Below are 13,108 nucleotides of genomic sequence, written 5' to 3'. Positions count from 1 at the left end.
GTTTTCAAAATTCGCAACAAAGAAAAATTTCGGTTAGCCCCGAAAAGTTATTCGCCATATTTTAGCACCTGAACAGCCAAGCCTTTGCAGAAATGGGACGCAAAAGGATCGAAAAGAAAAAAACAAAGCAGCAATGGGATCAGTATAACGTCAACCGTGTTGTAAAATTTTTGATGCTTGTTATCTGATACGAAACGTGATCTACAGTGAACTGATGCTTGAAACAGAGGCGGATCGATCTTCAAGAATTTCTAAATGAGCCGTTTTTTCAAGCAAAAATTCAAAACTTTCTCAAGTCCACCAGAATTGCGTACTCAGCAGTTCCAAAAAGCTATCAAATTCCGTTGTGGTTTCTTCACTTTGCAAAGCATCTATGAGAGCTAATCAGCCTGGCTAAGCAGAGTCAATTTTTAATATTTACCCGTATTCCAGATTTAGTTATTTTGCTGAACGAAGCTTTTTCTGCGACTCAGAGAAGTTTGATTGCGTCTAGAATTTTCACGTGGTACCACGATTGCAACCGAAATCGGTCAAGCTGTGGTAGAAATTTTTATCTATTTGGAACTTGAAAAAATAGATTCCAATCGATATAAAATCCACTGAAAGTTTCGAAAATTTAAATATAATCCATTTAGTGGAACTTATTTTATCTATTAAATCCTTTTTATGTTTATTCGATCCCCTGCTATGGCAGTGGTAGCGTGCGAGGGCAGGGGATCAAATACACTAACAAAAGATTGCATTGACAAAATAACTTTCATTAAATGGATTATAATTACTTTTTCGAAACTTTTATTGGATTTCGTATCCATTGGAATCCATTTTTTCAAATTTCAAACAAATTAAAATCCATTAAAAAGAATCAAAATGGATTATTATCTCTCGCGGAACAAAATAGGAAATAAATGGTAAATAGATATAACAGATTATAAAAATCTTACTAGATTTCGAAATGTACTTTATATTCAAAATTTATTTGAAAAAAAAAAACAAATCAAATTGCAATCCATCTAGACTGGTGTCCTACAATTTGTTTCCTACCAATTTGAAACCGCACATTTTAATACCTAGCCATTGCAGTACTAGCTATACAAAGTCCACAACAATCTAACTCATATTTTATAACTTACACCAATATAAAATAAATGCTGTATGAACTCCTTATCTTAAATGTTATCACACTAAAGTTAAACCGGCAATTAATGCATGCATCACATAGAACCCTTTGGTTTATCTCAGTTATACACGCCTAAATGACACTTCCCAAGTTATTCAAGACTCTTATCGAAAAGTTCTAATAAGGTATTTTCAATAAGGTGATTCACTAAACCAGTGTGATTACTAAAAAAACATGCTTGTGCTAATTCATAACGCAATTTGACGTAATAACTCAGACAGATATAAATTTCGGTCAGTCATTTTATGATCTACTCAAGTAATAAACAAACCCCAAAAATAAATTAGGATCGAGTCTTCTTTCGAATTCACAGTCTCATCTGAAAACGGGCCAATTCTTAACACGAACTTTTTTTAAGCGAAAAAATAAGTTTACCGAAATCTGGATTTGCTGAAATTTCAGCGGGAAAATGGGATGCCCGAAATATCATCAAGCTATTAAAAGATCTCGGCGAGAGATTTACTCCGACTGTTGCAAATTCCAGTGCGGTTTTGCCAGTAACAAATGATTTGGCCGTGCAGTTTGTCCTTCCAACTAGAGACAAACTGATTCGAATGGCTACACGCACACGTTAGCAGCTAGATGCAATTATGCGACCCATCCTCTTTGCGCAAAATTTTGAGATCTTCTACTCCTTATAAAAACGTGGTGCCAAACCGTGAAATTTGATTCCCACCCTTCCTTTGGAACCAGCGATATGCGGCCGTGAGTGGGATTACTAGAACAACAAAAGCTGTGGAAGGATGGCATTTTGGCAGCCAATTCTATTTCAACGGAAACCACCCAAATATGTGGAAATTATCGGACAGCCTGCAAAAAACGCCTCTACACAAAAACTAAACTTTTTCGATGCATCGAGTGGGCTTAAATGCCCAAAAAAAGAAAAAGTACTGTGAATTAAAACAAAGAGTAAAAAACATAATTATGTTTACGTTTAGGAGCATAACTGATTGTCTTGTTTTTGTTTATTCCTTCGTATCAATAAAATCCTACGTAAACTTTTGTTCAGCTTTTTTGAAAAGACGTTTCCTTGCAGACTCCCGCAAAAACGTGACTAAACGCAAGAACCTAACGCGTGTACTAGCTATTGAAATCCAGGACAATCGCCCTTATTTTTGAAATTTTAGGTTGGGACTGAGGCCTGGCAAATTTTTCAGCCAACAAATCAAAAGAGCTGAAGAGCAACCGTGTTATAAGCTTCAGTTCTAAAATGAGTCTGAAAATGAATAGTTTGCAGCTTTTTGGCATTGGTAATACTTTTTTAAAAACTTCTTTACCGGCTGAAAATGTCTGTAAATTAGGGCAATTTTCGTCAAAGAACAATTAATTAATCGCGGGCCCATGAAGTTTGCTGAAAGGTTGCTCATTTTTGGTACGAATTATTTTAATAATCCAAATTATCGGCATGGTCATTTGTATTCAAAACTTAGGCGAATTAAATGGCGCAAAATTATCTAGCTTTGAATGGCCTTGTTTTTGTTGCTTTTTTCTTTGATGTTTACCAAAGTCTCCTTCGAATTAAGTTCTTTTTTCAATTTGAATTAAAACGTTGTTAATTTATAGAAGTTTTAAAATGTAGTGGTTTTAAATTGTTAAGGCAACAAACAAAAAGGAGTAAAATTGTATGAGGTTAAATTGCTTAGAATTAAAAAAGTGGGAACCTTTAGAAGCCAGCATAAAGATCTTCTCAGAAACCCAGGAAAAATATAAATCTGAAAAAATATACAAAAAATTAGTACAAAATCAACTACAAATAAAAAAATTAAATTTTAGTGTATTACTAAGCGCCGTTTTAATAACGCATCCAGAAACATAAATTAAGAAAATATGCAACAATTTAATATCAGTAACTAACGTAAATCAGATTTTGAGCACGAAAAAAGAAAAAAAACAATGAATTTTTTTCACTCGAACACTGTCTTTTTTCTTCGTTTTTTTTACTCGTGTGAACTCCAACTGTTTGGGAAGCACTTTAAGAGAACAGCTGCCAGGCGAAACATGTCAATCTGGGTGTCAGCCGCACAATAGCGAAATGTTCTGATGGTCTCAAAAGCAAAACAAAAGTTCAAACACATCAAAACACACATCACAACAGAATACACGCTGTGCGGGAGCAAATGCGCAGTTTGCCTGACCCTGCAGCTAAACCGAAGTTACACGAGCACAACGAACAAGAAGCCCTAATTTTTAACCACAAGCTAACCAAAAGTTTTTATGGGTTGATCAAAAAAAATTAAGCAAGCCTAAGGAAGTGAAGAGCATACACACTTGAAGCTGACTAGGCGCTCCAGGAGAACAGCTGCCGCGCCACCACGCCACTCTCCGGGCCAGCCGCGCTTTTACGACAAACGTTCAAACTGAAAACAAAAATCCGAGAAGGTCGAACACCATTAAACCACCGCGGGTAAAGGTCTCATCCCAGGGATAAAATAAGTAGAGTGAGTACCCAAATAAAAGTAAGGAAGCTGACGCCCCCCCCCTCAGGAATTCAACCCCCTGTCTACCCAAAGGGTCCCCCCTTTCTATTATTTTGAGATATCCATTTTGACGGACCCTAAAAATTTTCTAAAGGCGCCTTTGGCGCCAATTTTGACTTACTTTGTACTTTGACGGAGGAACGCGCGCCAAAAAAACCAATTTTTTATTCAACATTTTCCAAAAAGTGCCCAAAAATGGCTTTTTTGACCTGTTTTATTGTTTTAAAAAATCCCTGGTCGACCTAAAAAAAGGTCGTCAAAGTTTTCGAAATTTTTTGGAAATCCAATCGACCATACCCCCCCCCCCCCCCCCCCGTCGAGAAAATCCTGGATCCGCCCCTGAATACTTACCTTCTTCTGCCCTCAGTTCCATTGAACGCCGGTATTCTGGACAGGCGTTGACTCAACCAAATTAAAATCAGCAAATACAATGTTTGTTGTCACGTTTAAACTAGTTTTCACCAACTTCTAAAATCTCATTGTTTCGAGGATCCAATTTAAAAAAAAATGATCAAAAAATGAAAAAACCTAAATGCTTCTACAAAAAAACTATATCACCAAAAGGAGACTAACTTTTTAGCGCAATAACGAAATGAGCTCAAAAGTATATAAAGCGATAAAACTTTTTCAATAATAATGGATGATAATTGAATTTAAATGGATTATAATTCAGAGCAGACAAAAATTGATAAAAAAACGATTATAATTGCTTTTAATCAAATCTAGTATTTTTGGTGTTTAGAAAAAAAAAGCAACTTTATAATTTTATTAAATCAAATAGAATCAAATGTTCTCAAACTTCAGAGAGACCAGAGGCAGATCTAGGATTTTCTAGAGGGGGGAGGGGGCGGATTTTCAAAAACAAATTTTGTCGACCTTTATTTTTCAGGTCGACCGAATTGATTTTCCGAGCTCTTCTAAAAACTTTGGAAAAACAGGCCAAAAAAGTCGTTCTTAGACACTTTTTGGAAAACTTTGACAAAAAAATTGCGTTAATAAAGCGCATGCTCCCCCCTCAAAATTAGTATATATTGATATATTGGCGACAAAGGTACCAAAGAAAAAAATTAGGGACCGTCATTACGAGGCCAAACTGTGCATTCTCTGCATTGTAAGCGGATTTCGCAACAGGCCAAAATCAATTTTGTCGCGTTATCCGCAACAATGCTACTTTTCTTTGATCTTCTATGCTGTTTTGGTTTCTACAAACAAATACGTAAATTATTGTGCCGCTCAAAATCGCTCCAAAAATATGCCAAATTGCGGAATCCGCAACAGTATTTGTGGAATCCAGAACAGTTTGTGGAATCCACAAACAAATGATAAAACATTTGTCTCGTTAAATTGAGCTGTTGCGGAATCCGAAACTGTAAGTGGAATCCGCAAATTGTAAATGGAATCCACAAATTGTAATTGGAATCCGCAAATTGTGAGTAGAATCCGCATTTTGTTAGCGGATTCCATTTACATATATGTTTATATGTGGTAACGTTTTAATTTATATCTTTTATTTACTATAGGTGTTCACCAACAGCGGTTCACCAACAATACATGACGTCTACCAGTCTCAATTCGATCTCAACTTGATCTGACCAACTTCGTCACCAACTTCGATCCCAATTCCTGTAACCCAATTTCAATCCCAATTCCTGTAACCCAATTTCGATCCCGATTCCTGTAACCAAGCTTCGATCCCGATTCTTGTAACCAAACTTCGATCCCGATTCCTGTAACCCAACTTCGATCCTAATTACTGCCATCAGTCTCAATTCCTGCAAAAGGAACAATTTGAACAAACTTATGAAGTATACTCGCATTTAAATTAATCAGGTTATTTCAAATACGGTTAAGGTGTTTTCATTAATTAAGGTGTTTTCAAATATAGTTTGATAAGGCAAAATTGTCGGAAACATATTTTTGTTTTAGCAATTAACCACTTATTTTAGCTGTAGTGGTTCAAGTTTTGTTAATCTTTTAATCTAAAACGGATTTAATCAAATTAGTTTTTCCTAATGGATAATTTACTTTCTATGAGTAAATTACACCAAATAGATAGTTTACTTTTTATGAGCAACTTTGACGGGCCGGCATATTTTTCAGACCATAACACATACTGCATACAGTAGAAAGAATACGGCAAATTACGGTTAATTTAAAGAGATCAAATAACAACAAACAGTCGTAAGAAAACAGTCATGACAACAAATAGTATGAACAGTTCAAGTTCTTCATTCCAAGTCATAAAATAAAACCTGGGCGGACTCGACCGTGTTACGCTAAACACTTCTCCATAGTTATCCTCGACGGCATATCTACCACGGCATGCCTTTATTTGGCATCGGATTGTGCTCATGAGGAAATCTCTGTGTTCGCTGAACTTGAGAAATTTAGTCAGAGTGTCTAGATCACGTTCGTTTCTTGCTGGCAACAAATCCTTTTTTCCCCCAGCACAGAACCCCAAGGTTGATGGCATCCAAAAAGTCCTGAGGTTATACTGCCCAAAAATTTAGCAGCACACTGTGTGGATGATGAACCAATGAGCTTTCTGGTTACTGGTGTAGCTGGAACCAATATGGAAGTTTGCCTGTTTTTTTCCTCATCAAGCCAACGCATATTTTTTTTGCCAAAAATTCCGCCAAAATTTTGCCAATTGGGTGAGTAATATCACTCAGATTGCAGCTGAAAATGTTCTAAAACGAAGCACAAGAGAATAAAAGAATAAATCATAATTGTTTTTGTAAAAACAACGAAATTGAAATAAACAGCCACATGCCAAAAACTCTTCTTCAGCAAGCTCCGCCAAAACAGAAGGCATTCTCAGGATGACATCCGAATTTTAAGCGCCGTTTTAATAACGCATCTAGAAACATAAATTAAGAAAATATGCAACAATTTAATATCAGTAACTAACGTAAATCAGATTTTGAGCACGAAAAAAAAAGAAAAAAAACAATGAAATTTTTTCATCGAACACTGTCTTTTTTCTTCGTTTTTGTTTACTCGTGTAAACTCCAACTGTTTGGGAAGCACTTTAAGAGAACAGCTGCCGCGCTAAACATGTCAATCTGGGTGTCAGCCGCGCAACAGCGAAATGTTCTGATGGTCTCAAAAGCAAAACAAAAGTTCAAACACATCAAAACACACATCACAACAGAATACACGCTGTGCGGGAGCAAATGCGCAGTTTACCTGACCCTGCAGCTAAACCGAAGTTACACGAGCACAACGAACAAGAAGCCCTAATTTTTAACCACAAGCTAACCAAAAGTTTTTATGGGTTGATCAAAAAAAATTAAGCAAGCCTAAGGAAGTGAAGAGCATACACACGTGAAGCTGACTAGGCGCTCCAGGAGAACAGCTGCCGCGCCACCACGCCACTCTCCGGGCCAGCCGCGCTTTTACGACAAACGTTCAAACTGAAAACAAAAATCCGAGAAGGTCGAACACCATTAAACCACCGCGGGTAAAGGTCTCATCCCAGGGATAAAATAAGTAGAGTGAGTACCCAAATAAAAGTAAGGAAGCTGACGCCCCCCCCTCAGGAATTCAACCCCCTGTCTACCCAAAGGGTCCCCACTTTCTATTATTTTGAGATATCCATTTTTACGGACCCTAAAAATTTTCTAAAGGCGCCTTTGGCGCCAATTTATACTTACTTTGTACTTTGAGGGAGGAACGCGCGCCAAAAAAACCAATTTTTTATTCAAAATTTTCCAAAAAGTGCCCAAAAATGGCTTTTTTGACCTGTTTTATTGTTTTAAAAAACTTGCTCGACCTAAAAAAAGGTCGTCAAAATTTTCGAAATTTTTTTGAAAATCCAATCCCCCCCTCGAGAAAATCCTGGATCCGCCCCTGAATACTTACCTTCTTCTGCCCTCAGTTCCATTGAACGCCGGTACCCTGGACAGGCGTTGACTCCACCAAATTAAAATCAGCAAATACAATATTTGTTGTCACGTTTAAACTAGTTTTCAGCAACTTCTAAAATCTCATTGTTTCAAGGATTCAATTTAAAAAAAAATGAGCAAAAAATGAAAAAAAACCTAAATGCTTCTACAAAAAAACTATATCACCAAAAGGAGACTAACTTCTTAGCGCAATAACGAAATGAACTCAAAAGTATATAAAGCGATGAAACTTTTTCAATAATAATGGATTATAATTGATTTTAAATGGATTATAATTCAGAGCAGACAAAAATTGAAAAAAAAAATCGATTATATTTGCTTTTAATCAAATCTAGTATTTTTGGTGTTTAGAAAAAAAAACAACTTTATAATTTTATTAAATCAAATAGAATCAAATGTTCTCAAACTTCAGAGAGACCAGGGGCAGATCTAGGATTTTCTAGAGGGGGGAGGGGGCGGATTTTCAAAAACAAATTTTGTCGACCTTTATTTTTCAGGTCGACCGAATCGATTTTCCGAGCTCTTCTAAAAACTTTGGAAAGACAGGTCAAAAAAGTCGTTCTTAGGCGCTTTTTGGAAAACTTTGACAAAAAAATTGCGTTAATAAAGCGCATGTTCCCCCTCAAAATTAGTATATATTGATATATTGGCGACAAAGGTACCAAAGAAAAAAATTAGGGTCCGTCATTACGAGGCCAAACTGTGCATTCTCTGCATTGTAAGCGGATTTCGCAACAGGCCAAAATCAATTTTGTCGCGTTATACGCAACAATGCTGATTTTCTTTGATCTTCTATGCTGTTTTGGTTTCTACAAACAAATACGTAAATTATTGTGCCGCTCAAAATCGCTCCAAAAATATGCGAAATTGCGGAATCCGCAACAGTATTTGTGGAATCCAGAACAGTTTGTGGAATCCACAAACAAATGATAAAACATTTGTATCGTTAAATTGAGCTGTTGCGGAATCCGAAACTTTAAGTGGAATCCGCAAATTGTAAATGGAATGCACAAATTGTAATTGGAATCCGCAAATTGTGAGTAGAATCCGCATTTTGTTAGCGGATTCCATTTACATATATGTTTATATGTGGTAACGTTTTAATTTATATCTTTTATTTACTACAGGTACTCATCAACAACGGTTCACCAACAATACATGACGTCTACCAGTCTCAATTCGATCTCAACTTGATCTGACCAACTTCGTCACCAACTTCGATCCCAATTCCTGTAACCCAATTTCAATCCCAATTTCTGTAACCCAATTTCGATCCCGATTCCTGTAACCAAGCTTCGATCCCGATTCCTGTAACCAAACTTCGATCCCGATTCCTGTAACCCAACTTCGATACCAATTACTGCCATCAGTCTCAATTCCTGCAAAAGGAACAATTTGAACAAACTTATGAAGTATACTCGCATTTAAATTAATCAGGTGTTTCCAAATACGGTTAAGGTGTTTTCAGTAATTAAGGTGTTTTCAAATATAGTTTGATAAGGCAAAATTGTCGGAAACATATTTTTGTTTTAGCAATTAACCACTTATTTTAGCTGTAGTTGTTCAAGTTTTGTTAATCTTTTAATCTAAAACGGATTTAATCAAATTAGTTTTTCCTAATGGATAATTTACTTTCTATGAGTAAATTACACCAAATAGATAGTTTACTCTTTATGAGCAACTTTGACGGGCCGGCATATTTTTCAGACCATAACATATACTGCATACAGTAGAAAGAATACGGCAAATTACGGTTAATTTAAAGAGATCAAATAACAACAAACAGTCGTAAGAAAACAGTCATGACAACAAATAGTATGAACAGTTCAAGTTCTTCATTCCAAGTCATAAAATAAAACCTGGGCGGACTCGACCGTGTTACGCTAAACACTTCTCCGTAGTTATCCTCGACGGCATATCTACCACGGCATGCCTTTATTTGGCATCGGATTGTGCTCATGAGGAAATCTCTGTGTTCGCTGAACTTGAGAAATTTAGTCAGAGTGTCTAGATCACGTTCGTTTCTTACTGGCAACAAATCCTTTTTTCCCCCAGCACAGAACCCCAAGATTGATGGCATCCAAAAAGTCCTGAGTTTATACTGCCCAAAAATTTAGCAGCACACTGTGTGGATGATGAACCAATGAGCTTTCTGGTTACTGGTGTAGCTGGAACCAATATGGAAGTTTGCCTGTTTTTTTCCTCATCAAGCCAACGCATATTTTTTTTGCCAAAAATTCCGCCAAAATTTGGCCAATTGGGTGAGTAATATCACTCAGATTGCAGCTGAAAATGTTCTAAAACGAAGCACAAGAGAATAAAAGAATAAATCATAATTGTTTTTGTAAAAACAACGAAATTGAAATATACAGCCACATGCCAAAAACTCTTCTTCAGCAAGCTCCGCCAAAACAGAAGGCATTCTCAGGGTGACATCCGAATTTTCGATGGAACTCATTCCAGCAAATGTTCGTTTCTTCGAATAATCGAATTTCAAATAATCAACACGGAACTTTTCTCCGGCGCGCAAGGTAGTCGATCCTTGCTAAAATCACAAAATAGAATACGGTGTATAAATAGAATACGGTAAAATTACCTTGCTAAAATCACAAAATAGAATACGGTAAAGTAAATACCGATAAAAATAAGAATGAGTAGCATCAGGCGTTTTTAGGCACTTTTTGGAAAATTTTTAACAAGAAAAATCGCATTTTCTGGCGCGCGCTCCTCCCTCAAAATTAGTACATATTGGCGCCAAAGGCGCCCTAAGAAAAACTTTACGGTCCGTCACCAAACATAGATATCTCAAATTAGTACAAGGGGGACCCTTTGGGTCGGCAGGCGGTCGAATCTCTGAGGGACAGGAGGCATCACCCCCCCCTCCCTAAATCCGCCGCTGAGAAAAACTGACAATCAATTCACAATATCATAGATTTTTATCCGTTAATTTGACACAGGAAGCTGTTTTGACAAAAGAATGCAAAAATATTGTTTTTATGACAGGTGCCTTTTGAAAAGTTACAGGGTCAGTCGGCCGAACATGGATGACATCAAATAGTATTTGAGTGCTGATTTGATCGAAATTTCAAAAATTATTGGGTCGAAATTTCGAAGAAACAAAGACAATACTGTTTGAACAAGAGGAAACTATCAAGAGATTTGAACAAGAGAAAACGATTTTTGTTTCGAGTTGTTTTCATTATGAAATAATTTTCCTTATAAACTGAGTTAACTGGCAGTCAATAAATTTGCAGATCAGTAAAACCGTTTCCAAGCACATAAATTAAATTTCAGATTCTACTTCTAGAAATTAGATTTGAGTCTCGCGAAGCAAAACTCACACCTCGACACTGAAAACTGACTAGCTTCTGGTTACATTTTAAAAACCAGCCGAATTTTTTTCTATTAAATTTTGCTAAACTGCCAGTTATAAAACTTCCATAAGCAAACTGATGATGATTTATATGGAGTCTCGTCAACTTCAAAACCAAAAATGGGCAGCACGAAGATCAAAAAACAACAAACGGTCGTAAGAAAACAGTCATGACAACAAACAGTATAAACAGTTCAAGTTCTTCGTTCCAAGTCATAAAATAAATCCTGGGCGGACTCGACCGTGTTACGCTAAACACTTCTCCGTAGTTATCCTCGACGGCATATCTACCACGGCATGCCTTTATTTGGCATCGGATTGTGCTCATGAGGAAATCTCTGTGTTCGCTGAACTTGAGAAATTTAGTCAGAGTGTCTAGATCACGTTCGTTTCTTGCTGGCAACAAATCCTTTTTTCCCCCAGTACAGAACCCCAAGGTTGATGGCATCCAAAAAGTCCTGAGGTTATACTGCCCAAAAATTTAGCAGCACACTGTGTGGATGATGAACCAATGAGCTTTCTGGTTACTGGTGTAGCTGGAACCAATATGGAAGTTTGCCTGTTTTTTTCCTCATCAAGCCAACGCATATTTTTTTTGCCAAAAATTCCGCCAAAATTTGGCCAATTGGGTGAGTAATATCACTCAGATTGCAGCTGAAAATGTTCTAAAACGAAGCACAAGAGAATAAAAGAATAAATCATAATTGTTTTTGTAAAAACAACGAAATTGAAATATACAGCCACATGCCAAAAACTCTTCTTCAGCAAGCTCCGCCAAAACAGAAGGCATTCTCAGGGTGACATCCGAATTTTCGATGGAACTCATTCCAGCAAATGTTCGTTTCTTCGAATAATCGAATTTCAAATAATCAACACGGAACTTTTCTCCGGCGCGCAAGGTAGTCGATCCTTGCTAAAATCACAAAATAGAATACGGTGTATAAATAGAATACGGTAAAATTACCTTGCTAAAATCACAAAATAGAATACGGTAAAGTAAATACCGATAAAAATAAGAATGAGTAGCATCAGGCGTTTTTAGGCACTTTTTGGAAAATTTTTAACAAGAAAAATCGCATTTTCTGGCGCGCGCTCCTCCCTCAAAATTAGTACATATTGGCGCCAAAGGCGCCCTAAGAAAAACTTTACGGTCCGTCACCAAACATAGATATCTCAAATTAGTACAAGGGGGACCCTTTGGGTCGGCAGGCGGTCGAATCTCTGAGGGACAGGAGGCATCACCCCCCCCTCCCTAAATCCGCCGCTGAGAAAAACTGACAATCAATTCACAATATCATAGATTTTTATCCGTTAATTTGACACAGGAAGCTGTTTTGACAAAAGAATGCAAAAATATTGTTTTTATGACAGGTGCCTTTTGAAAAGTTACAGGGTCAGTCGGCCGAACATGGATGACATCAAATAGTATTTGAGTGCTGATTTGATCGAAATTTCAAAAATTATTGGGTCGAAATTTCGAAGAAACAAAGACAATACTGTTTGAACAAGAGGAAACGATCAAGAGATTTGAACAAGAGAAAACGATTTTTGTTTCGAGTTGTTTTCATTATGAAATAATTTTCCTTATAAACTGAGTTAACTGGCAGTCAATAAATTTGCAGATCAGTAAAACCGTTTCCAAGCACATAAATTAAATTTCAGATTCTACTTCTAGAAATTAGATTTGAGTCTCGCGAAGCAAAACTCACACCTCGACACTGAAAACTGACTAGCTTCTGGTTACATTTTAAAAACCAGCCGAATTTTTTTCTATTAAATTTTGCTAAACTGCCAGTTATAAAACTTCCATAAGCAAACTGATGATGATTTATATGGAGTCTCGTCAACTTCAAAACCAAAAATGGGCAGCACGAAGATCAAAAAACAACAAACGGTCGTAAGAAAACAGTCATGACAACAAACAGTATAAACAGTTCAAGTTCTTCGTTCCAAGTCATAAAATAAATCCTGGGCGGACTCGACCGTGTTACGCTAAACACTTCTCCGTAGTTATCCTCGACGGCATATCTACCACGGCATGCCTTTATTTGGCATCGGATTGTGCTCATGAGGAAATCTCTGTGTTCGCTGAACTTGAGAAATTTAGTCAGAGTGTCTAGATCACGTTCGTTTCTTGCTGGCAACAAATCCTTTTTTCCCCCAGTACAGAACC

General features: G+C 36.8%; 1 protein-coding gene across 1 annotated transcript in view; it reads right to left on the bottom strand.

Moving 5' to 3' along the window:
* LOC134839588 (rab-like protein 6) overlaps nucleotides 1-13,108 on the bottom strand; it is a 323,021-nt gene that overhangs the window by 291,468 nt on the left and 18,445 nt on the right. The gene's annotated exons all lie outside the window — the stretch shown is intronic.

This window comes from Symsagittifera roscoffensis, chromosome 2, assembly GCF_963678635.1.
Source record: "Symsagittifera roscoffensis chromosome 2, txSymRosc1.1, whole genome shotgun sequence".
NCBI lineage: Eukaryota > Metazoa > Xenacoelomorpha > Acoela > Convolutidae > Symsagittifera > Symsagittifera roscoffensis.
Note: the sequence above shows the minus strand (reverse complement) of the source record. Positions and strands in the feature narration are given on the sequence as shown.